We start from the raw sequence: 10,229 nt of genomic DNA, 5'->3' as shown, positions 1-10,229 counted from the left end.
CCAAGCAAATGTACATCTTGCTACAGACCAATGCATGATCAGGGATCCAGATACCCAAGTTTGACTGGATTACATTATTTTCTCCTCATTAAGAATATATAGATATATAGGTATTTAATGTGTTATTTTTGAATCACAGAGTTATTAAGGTTGAAAGAGGTCTCTAAGATCATGTAGTCTAATCATTATCTTCCATTTTCCACTGTCCTACATCTTACATTTTGGATTAATCTAATTTAATTCTCAAATTTTAAATTACCTCTTAATGAAACACTTATAAATCTGTATTTAGTATTTAGATTTCACCAGTTGCTCTAATTGTTACTGGTGATACTTAAGAATCACTTACTACGAAAGCAAGCATTATTTTAAAGTACTAGACTTGTTTGAGATGTTGCTGACATGGAAAGAGTCAAATCTCCAAAATAAGTGATTAGACTCTGAGGAGGACATCAGAAATTGGGATGAATGAATTTAGGCAATGGTTCATAATATACCCATAGCATGGAACAAGTTTCCTGGTTCCTATTTCAGAGCCTTATCTGAGAGACCACAATTCTAATTAAATCTCATCTCAATTAATCTAATCATTGTGTAGTAAGTTCCATATTACACCTTCTCCTGATCTTTGGCAATAAGTAATTAGTTCAGTATAAGCATTTGACATTTTCTCCTGACCATTAATAAATACCAGCGCAGCTATTCATTCCAGTCAGTAGCACCTTTACTGTCTTCCCCCACAAATAAATGGCGAGAGCAGGAAAAAACATAAAGCTTTTTTTATTTTTTTTTTTATCCTTGGGACTCACAGTGTCTCCTTTGCCTTATCCATCAATACATTTGCTAGTATTTGTAATGTGCCTTATTGTGGCATCTTTGCTTGGTTCCACACGTTTAATACGTCAGTTCCTCCAACATTCAAGCACACTTTATAGAGATCTATTTGGAGACTGATATATGTGCACTATTAATTGTATATATTATATATAGTATATGAAGCGAGAGAGAGAAAGAGAGAATCTGATTACTCTAGGGCATCAGCTCCTTTCAACCAATAATAATTTAACATCTCTATTAACTACTTTTTGATGTTCTCTGTAGAGGGTACATACTGTTTTATATACAGGATGCATAATAAATTCCTATGAGATTATGCTGCAATTGAGTAGAAAGTCTATAACGCATAAGTGATGGAGCTGAAAAGCAGCTAGGAAGGATTTTCCTTTCAAAATAAGGTCACATATTTATATCTCATAGGGTAACATGATGGGTGCTGAAGAGCAAGAGGCACTGAGTTGCACTTTCTGGTGTGCTAAGCCTTTCTGTGCATTCACTGCTGCTGAAAAATGAGATGATACACAATAAGAAGATGAAGAAGAAAAACCCACAACCTTCTGAACCTCCAGCGAGGATTTGGTGTCATTTTCTTCAGAATAGTGAAAACCAAGGATAAAATTAACCTCAGCTATCATCAGCTAAATGAGGCATCTCTTCTCAAGTAGTCTAGCACTTTCTGGTTGCTTTATTAGGTGGCATTGTTGAACCATCAGAGATGCTTGCCTGTGCTACAGGCAGTCTTCCCCTTGATGCCAGAGGGAGCCAAGGGTACTACCACAGACTGGATGCCTCTCTCTTGCAAGCCATAGTTTGTTAGTGGGTACCCAGCTCTCTGACTGAAAGAAAGATATTCAAATTCTAGCTCTACCTCTGATCTTCTGAGTCTTCTGAATATATTTTAAGTTATTGTGGCAAAGGAACTCTATGCCTGGTATTGTGTCTGCCCAAGAAGAAAGGGAACCTCATTCTAGTTTGTGTTGGCATATGACAGAGCAGGGGCTTGAGATGGATTTTATCAGCTCCAGAAAGCTGATGCACTGAACCATCTATGCAAGGAGCTGTCATTCATTATTGCAGATCCCATCCTGGACCAGCCTGAAGTTCTGCTGAAGTGATATGTTTTCATAGTAAGTTGTGATTTGGAGAAATCGGTGTTTTTCATTTCAGAAAAATATGCTGAAAGAAATTCCAGCTGTCCCAACTGGCTAATTTTGCCCTGAAGATCTTTGCTTACTTTCTATCACTTTGTCAATAATCTTGTTTAACCATTTACATTGCTTAAATTTGGAAATGTTGTCACAAAATATTTGTTTTCCCAGAGTAGCTGCATATTAGAAAACAAATATTCTGATATTCTTAGCTATAAATAAAAATAACAAAAGTTATTTAACTTTATTCATAGAGTCCTGAAAGTTGTCAGTTAAAGGAAAGGCTCAGAGAATTGTCAGTTTTAAAAAATTGTTTTCTGAAAATACCAGTTTGTCATAAATAAAGTCATCTATAAAAAGGAATGCATTCAAGACATAGAAGTCTCTCAGCTTGAAAGCCAAAATTGGGAAAAATGCTTAACAGCTAAAACATATGCTGTTTCTTAAACAAAAAAATGCAAACAAACAAACGAAAGCCAAAACAAAACAAAAATCCTAAGTTGGGGGAGCTGGTTTAAGCAGTTTGCCTTTTGAGATGTAAGTTAATGCATTAAAATGTATCTTAAAAAATAATTGAACTTAGATTCAACCAATTTTTGGAGCATTTTGAAAACGTCATTTTTCTTACCTGGGATAAGATTGCCTTTCCATGTATTCATGGCTCTCACTGATTATTAAATAAATAATTAAATTCTGACTTGGTTTCACCTAGAACCATTGTCATGTGCTGTATACTACAGCATTTTTGTATATTGTCTATGTGTTTACCAAAGAAATCACTTATGAGTCTGTACCTGTTTGTGCACATAATTAGGTGTGTAAATGTGTAGCATGGATGCAATCAAGTGTTTAGGAGAATGAAAGATACTATGTAGGGATTCATACGTGTTTAGGGACTCCAGACACAACCTAGTTTTTTTTAATTCACTGAAATCTGTGAGGATTTGAATGCATGAGTGTAATCTCTCTTTCAAACATCACTGCTCTCTAAAACTGACCAAGAGATTTCAAGTGCACAGAATATCTTGAGAAGTGTGGGGTGTTTCTATCTCTTCCCAGATCTGCTTCACACAAATCAGAGGCGGAGAAATAATACAGTTTGTCAAAATAATAGGCAAAAAAAGAAAAAAGAAATATCTAAACATGAAAAAAGAGAAGCATAAGCTTGAGTGAGGCACAAGCTTGGGTTCTTATAGTGAGCAGAGAAACACACAACAACTTCCCAGTTCTGATTTAGAGTTTTATCTGGTTTGTGTCAGCAAACCTGTTTCTTTGTAGGATAAGTGCTTTCTCTCGAGGGGGACAGAAGACTTATTTTCAGTTCTTCAATTGTCTGTGGTTTCTTGGGTTTCAACAAACTCTACATAGTTTTATCAGGATACTCAAGAAATTATTTTCCTGTTTCTTCTTAGACCTTCCTTTGTCTGTACGCACTGTTCATTTCCAGGGCCTACCTGTCTTGAGGCTTCCTCTAGATGATTTTTTGCCAAGGCTAAACTGTCCTCTGGAAGTTTCTCAAAACCAATATGATAATTAGATTTCAGGAAGAACTTATTTCCCCTATATATACCGCCATAACACCTGAAAGTAAGCCTATGGGATCTTTGGTCCCTATTGTGTGGTCCTCTTCTAAAAGAATGAGAGCCACAATATACTGCAAGATGGCAATACCGGGTTGTTCTTGCCCCTCAATAGGTTTTAGGCTTCTCACTCAGAAGCCGACAGCCAAAACCAAATAACACCAGTGAGAAAAAGAATTTTCAGGAAGTGTATACAACACTAAGGAAAAATATATTAAAAAACTGAATGGGAAAAGAAATTAAAAATCAATAGAGAACAAATATGTATAAATCTCTAGATTATTAAAACTTCAACTTTTCCTTCAAATATTATTGCCTTATATTTTTTAAACAGCTCTAATGCTGGTGTGCCTACTTCCCTACTAATTTTGACTAGTCAACTGTAATAAACATGACTACATTGTGAGCAATAGCATTTAGCAATGTTAAACCAGTGTGATACAAAAGGCATCTGGCTCAGTAGCTCGAAGCTAATGTAAGCACAGCCCCTCATTTCTTGGTGCCTTGTGTCATGCATTCAGTTCATCCCCTTGCTGATTCATGTGGTTTTTAACCCTGCGTGTTTGTGAAGGGGTGTGTGTGTCTGGGCACATGCAGAATGCACGCACGTGTTATCTGCATATGTGATGTGGTTTGACTACCAGTTTGGAGTCTTCGGAATCTGAGTGGCATGGAATAGAATCAGCAGGTATTGCTTTGGCACAGAGAAAAGCTCTGGCTTTGCCACGTGTCAGCACTGAGTCACCCGACCTTGAACCTCCTTCCCCTGTCCTGCATCTCCATAGCCCTCCTGCAGGTAAGGACACTGCTCTAGAATGGTGTTCACCTGGTAAAAATGCTTACACTTATGGAGAGTGACTGGCTGGGAGGAAAGTAATGAAATGTGATATCTCATACAGCAGTGCGGTACAGAAATCATCCAGAGTGATTGTCAAGCATCAACATTCAGCGAATAAGACCAACCTGAAATGGAAGACAAAGTCACTAATTTCTCTTTTTGTTTTTGCGTTGCTCTGAATATCCAGAGACTGGCCTCATCAGGGCCTCAGAAGTCCAGTTACATTTCACAGCTGTGCTTGCCCTCAGCTTTTCAAAACTCTGTAGTTTAAAGGTTTAGACAACAAAACAACTGTGAGGAAATACTGACACCCTATTAACCCTTAACAAAGGATGGGTTATGAGCAATATTTTAAAGACCATAGTTTTTCCTCTTTGTATTCTGTTCTTTGTTGATTCTCTTATGAGATGCATATAGGTTTTCTGTAGACTTTGGACTTAGATAATCTATCTTTTTTTTTCCTTGTTTTTACTCAAAAACTTCTGACTTTGAACCAGTTGCATTCCTGCTTCTCATGCTTCATTTTCCCCATCTTTTAAAGGATTGAATATCAGAGTCATTTGCAAAGGAAGTTTGATAAAGGCTGGAAGACTTAAGCACATGTGTTGCTAAAATACAGCTTGAGGGTTCTCCTTGCTGTCACATATTCCTTTACAGGTGTTGTTGGATAGTAATTATGAACTCATGCTTCACATCATGAGTGTGATTGTTATGATTATTTAGAGAAAAAGAAGAACATGAACAATTCCCCGAAGTGGCCACCTGTGCAGGCGTGGTCCTGCTTTTTCACTGACTGCTTTTTTCTTCTCTTCTTCTGGTTCAGTTCCTCCATCTTCTACATCACATAATGCCTTCTCTTCTTTATGAGGAGGAAAATCTCCCCCTTTTTCATGGCTGTAGCTTTCTGCTTTCAGTGATTATTTCTTTTTATGTCTTTTGAATACTTGCAACTAAATCTGTCTCACTGCAGCTTCTCTTACACCTGTGTCATTCTTCTGCTAGTATATAGTTGCTTCCTTTTCTTTATCATTTCTGCTGTAATGTTGCGACTCTTCTACCCCTGGCATCCTCTCAGGTCTTACGTTACACCACCATCTCTCTTGCTCTCTGCCTCCAAGACTATTTTTGCAGCATCTGCTTCAACTGACGGTCTCTCTTCTACTGCTGCTGTTTTCTATTTGAGAATGAGAAGTGAATCTCACCTGAGCACAGGGGGGCTCTCCTGCACTCCTGGGGATACCATTTAGTCATTGACATTTTCCCTGCTAAGAGTTGTCACTGTCATTGCCTGTACATGGTGTCTCTTCAGCAGGAGAAAACATGCCCTAGCAAGTGACATTTCCCTTTGGCCTTTTGTGACTCCTCTGCCTACTGTGTGTCAATTGCATGATACTCAAGATGAGGAGAACTCATAGTTTCCATGCTGCCTCTGTTTTATGTTTACATGTTGGAATGGGCTGCCCAGAGAGGTGGTGGATTCACCATCCCTGGAGATTTTTAAACGCAGATTGGACGTGGCACTGAGTACCATGATCTAGTAAATGGACTGGATTTGGACCAAGGGTTGGACTCGATGATCTCGGAGGTCTTTTCCAACCCAATCGATTCTATGATTCTATGATTCTATGATTCTATGATTCTATGATTACAGTGACTGACCATTCCTCACTGAATGAGAGATCCAAAGGACCCCTGCTCTAGAAGAGGTCAGAGCAACCAGGTATCATTTTAGTTCTTTTGAACAGGATGGAGTGAAAACCTGTTATGCTGAGCTGGAATATTGCAGTGATTTTTCAGAGAGAAGGTCCCATTTACTCCAGTAAAATATTCTTCAAAGCTACAAAATATGAAGAATCAGGAACTGTTTACTGAAAATGTTCTGTAAAATGACCGGGAATTGACTTTAAGGCCTGAGGATATCACCTCTAATCATGTGTGAAATCCAGAGAGTGGGCTCATGGCTCAAGTTTTGCTTTAGATGACAGCTTTCTTGTTAAGCTAGCTCAGTCCTTCTCAACCTGTGATCCATGAAGTATTAGAAATCAAGACATAATCCATGGAATGATTGCAGGAAATCTTCATAGCTTCTCATTTACTTTGCCTGTTTAGAAGGTCAAATCTCCAAGTCAGATATCTTCATTCTGTATCTGCATGACAACTTGCTTGAAGGATATGGAACTTTCAACTAAGACAAGCCAGTTTCATCTACCTTGCTAAACTTATGTCTGAGAGATCCCTGATAGAGCTGGGACCGAAGTGGTCAGTCTATAAAGCACAGTGTGATTAGCTTGGCTGACACACTGGATGGATATGTGTAGACAGTTTCCATTTTGGCATTTACTTATTCTGAGCTAATCTCTCCAGAACATCTGAAACACTGCTCAAATACCAGGAGTGGAGTAATAGATGGTGATTGATAGTTTTCACTTTGCTTGCACTGTGCATCCAGCTGCCCTCATTCACTGCCCATTTAGCTAAGTTGCTTTTCACAGTTTAACAATTCAGGAGAGACCAAGGTTGAGCTCACAACATTATCAAGCTTGCAACAAAAAAAAATCTTCGTTCTGAATTGTCAGAGGTTCTTTTCTATCTCCTATTGCTTCCTCATGATATCAGAGATGAGTCCAAATCTGTCAGCCTTGTTTTATTTTGAAAGTAAACTTAAGATACCTAAGGAAATTTAGAAGAGCCAAGTGGAAAGGCAAAAAAAAGGCTATAGCAAAGTTTTACTGAGGCCATAAGGGGAACAATATAGACACTTGCACTGTCACAGTATAGGCATTCATGATCTCAGGGAAACAGTAGGAGATAGAGAAGGAAATGTTTTAGTTCTTCAGATTAGGATATCCAAGATATTACCAATATCTCAGGCTAACAGAGTAAGAGGTAGAACTCTACATGTTTATGTGTCACAAAGAAGCCTGAATAAAAAGAAAAAAGAAAGGCAAAAAACTCCACAACACCGACCATGGGTAAATTTGTAATTATTCTGACTCTGCTTTTGGAATGGCTGCATCCTGTAACAGAGAATAACATATTAACATCTGCAGATGACACCAAGTAGGGGGCAGTGTTGATCTGTTGGAAGGTAGAAGGGCTCTTCAGAAGGACTTGGACAGACTGGAGAGTTGGGTTGATTTTGATGGGATGAGGTTCAACAAGACCAAGTGCCGGGTCCTGCACTTTGGCCACAACAACCCCATGCAGTGCCACAGGCTGGGCACAGAGTGGCTGGAGAGCAGCCAGGTAGAAAGGGACCTGGGAGTTTGGATTGACAGAAAGCTGAACATGAGCCAGAGTGTGCCCAGGTGGCCAAGAAGGCCAATGGCATCCTGGCCTGGATCAGGAACAGTGTGGCCAGCAGGTCCAGGGAAGTGATTCTTGCCCTGTACTCAGCACTGGTGAGGCCACACCTGGAGTGCTGTGTCCAGTTCTGGGCCCCTCGGTTCAGGAAGGATATTGAAGTGCTGGAGCAAGTCCAGGGAAGAGCAACAAGGCTGGTGAAGGGACTGGAGCACAGGTCCTATGAGGAGAGGCTGAGGGAGCTGGGGTTGTTCAGCCTGGAGAAGAGGAGGCTCAGGAGAGACCTCATCAGTCTCTGCAACTCCCTGACAGGAGGTTGTAGCCAGGTGGGGGTTGGTCTCTTCTCCCAGGCAATGAGCAGTAGGACAAGAGAGTTCAGTCTTAAGCTCTGCCAGGGGAAGTTTAGGTTGAATATTAGGAAGAAATTTTTTACAGAGAGAGTAATCAGACATTGGAATGGACGGCCCAGGGAGGTGATGGATTCACCATCTCTGGAAGTTTTTGAAATGAGACTGGATGTGCCACTCAGTGCCATAGTCTGGTAACCGTGGCAGGGTTGGAGCCAGGGTTGGACTTGATGATCTTGGAGGTCTTTTCAACCCAGTTGATTCTATGATTCTGTGATTCTAACGCTGTTAAGGTAAGCCCTTCTGACATGTGCTTTTGCAGAAATGTTTGAATAACCAAATAGTATAGTAGTAGGAACTGTTTTATTCAGTCTTATTATATATCTGAAATACACATACCATCTTGACAGGTAAATGCACAAAAATCTTTTTTTTTTTCTTGAGGCTGGCATTACAGATCCACATATCAATGCCAGCTCAGTGCCTAGCAGATCATATGAGGAAAACACTTAATTTCTTCCTCAATCCTGCTATTTCAACCACATTGATCCAAATGGACAAACAGGTCTTACTGGGTATCTTTAGTTCAGTAATGAGAAAATGATGGAAATCTTTCACCTAATCTTACCATTGGTATATGCCAAATATAGCCAATCTTTAAAGTATTCAGAAAAGCAATCAGAACAAGAAGCACAGCAGATAAACAGTATGTTCTGCAGAAAGCCTAGTTTAAATCAAAACTGAAGCCACAGTTTCAGTAACCTTTCCATTAAACACTTGGCTCTATATATAGATGTCAGGCACTGGTTTTCTGGATATGAGTCTGGATCATAGAATCATAGAACCCCAGAATAGTTTGGGTTGGAAGTGACCGTAAAGATCATCTTGTTCCAACCCCTCTGGGCAAGAGCACTTTCCTTTAGACTGGGTTGAGTCTGGATCTCATCTAGCCTGGCCTCAAACAGAATAGTTTGGGTTGGAAGTGACCGTAAAGATCATCTTGTTCCAACCCCTCTGGGCAAGAGCACTTTCCTTTAGACTGGGTTGCTTCAAGTCCTCATCTAGCCTGGCCTCAAACACTTCTGGGAGTGGAGCACCCACAGCTTCTTAGGGCAACCTATTCCAGTGCCTCACCACCTTCACAGTAAAGAATTCCTTCCTAATATTTAATCTAAACCTCCTCTCCACAGAAGAGTTGTTTGGTTTCCTTACAGAACAAACCATTTCACTTCCTCTTGCCTTCTCTTGTTTCTGAAGAATTGACAAAAACTTCATACAAATAATTTTTGCCTTTTTTTTTTTTTTTTTTTTTATCGTAGCCCCTGATACAACTGATCTCAGGATTCAGCAGAGGTCTCTGGCTTGTATAAGACTACAAAAGGCAGTAGTGATGCAGGGAATCTAACTGAAACAACTGAAACACTGTTTGAAAGTGTCTATGTCCCCTAACTGATTGGCATTTTATGCTACCAAACACAACAAGAAATTTTATTTTTTTTTCCCTCTAGGGAGCTCCTTTTAATTTACAATATTATCTGGATTAACACTCCCCTCTGCCACACACACAGACACCTCCCCCCCCCCCCACCCCCCGTGCCTTGATGGCAGCTTTGCTCCCAGGTTTCACCTTTAAATGCTTACTTGCAGCAAAGCTTCTGAGTGACCTGTGAACCATACAGAAAGTCTCTGAAGCCCTGGGGCAAAAGGGTTAACTACAGATGACAAAGTGCAACCGCCACTGCTATAACTAACCCTTCATGCCATTTTTTCTAATAGGCTTTTGCACTTTCAAATTGCTCCATTCTCAACCTGAAAGAAACAGCTACTGATCCTGGGGCAAGAGCAAGTCAAAAATAAATGACAACTTGATTTAGCTGGGATGACCTGTCACAAACAGACTGGTGATTTGTTGCTTTCTGCAGTTGTTTAGTATACTGTAGCCCAGCCAGGTACAGTCATTTGTATGGGAATGGCTGGCAGCACTTGCTTCTGTTCTGATGAAGCTCTCCAGAAAGGTTTCAGAGTCTGCAATGTGTATTTATGACATCTGCTGCACTGCTGCAAGTGCTGGCTTTTCCACCTGATGGGACCTCCATGCCACAGGTTTTGAGACATGAAGCCCCTCTATGCTACTTCACTTTGGGCACAGCAGTACACTCCCACATGGACACATTTC

The sequence above is a fragment of the Pipra filicauda genome, unplaced genomic scaffold (assembly GCF_003945595.2).
Source record: "Pipra filicauda isolate LSUMZ 115617 unplaced genomic scaffold, ASM394559v2 scaffold158_size1702193_pilon, whole genome shotgun sequence".
Taxonomy (NCBI): domain Eukaryota; kingdom Metazoa; phylum Chordata; class Aves; order Passeriformes; family Pipridae; genus Pipra; species Pipra filicauda.
The sequence above is the reverse complement of the archived record's forward strand: the minus strand, read 5'-3'. Positions refer to the sequence as shown.